We start from the raw sequence: 418 nt of genomic DNA, 5'->3' as shown, positions 1-418 counted from the left end.
GATTTCACTTACTCGTCAATTCGCACTTTGCGTTTTCCCTATCCACATATCTCTGTCTTCCTTATTCGAACTCCTCAATCTTCCTTATCAGAACTCTGCAATATTCCTTATTCGCAGTCCGCTGTCTCCCTGCACTGTGTGACAGCTGTAGGGATTCCACCTATTAAATAGGTCCCAAAACAAAGGCTAAAGGGGGGTGGGGGTCAGCTGATATATCAATAACCTTTGATATCTTTCACATCGATACCTCGTGCAGGTGACTGTAGAGAAACAATTATCAGGTGACTCAGGAAGATTGGATGATATGGTGTTTACGTTTTGGAAAATGTTCTCTATTTGTTTGGGTAAAATAGATAAATAAATAGAGGGATAATATCAATAAAAAAACGAAAGTACGAGTATGTGTGTAACCTATTAA

The sequence above is a fragment of the Penaeus monodon genome, chromosome 30 (assembly GCF_015228065.2).
Source record: "Penaeus monodon isolate SGIC_2016 chromosome 30, NSTDA_Pmon_1, whole genome shotgun sequence".
Classification (NCBI taxonomy): domain Eukaryota; kingdom Metazoa; phylum Arthropoda; class Malacostraca; order Decapoda; family Penaeidae; genus Penaeus; species Penaeus monodon.
The sequence above is the reverse complement of the archived record's forward strand: the minus strand, read 5'-3'. Positions refer to the sequence as shown.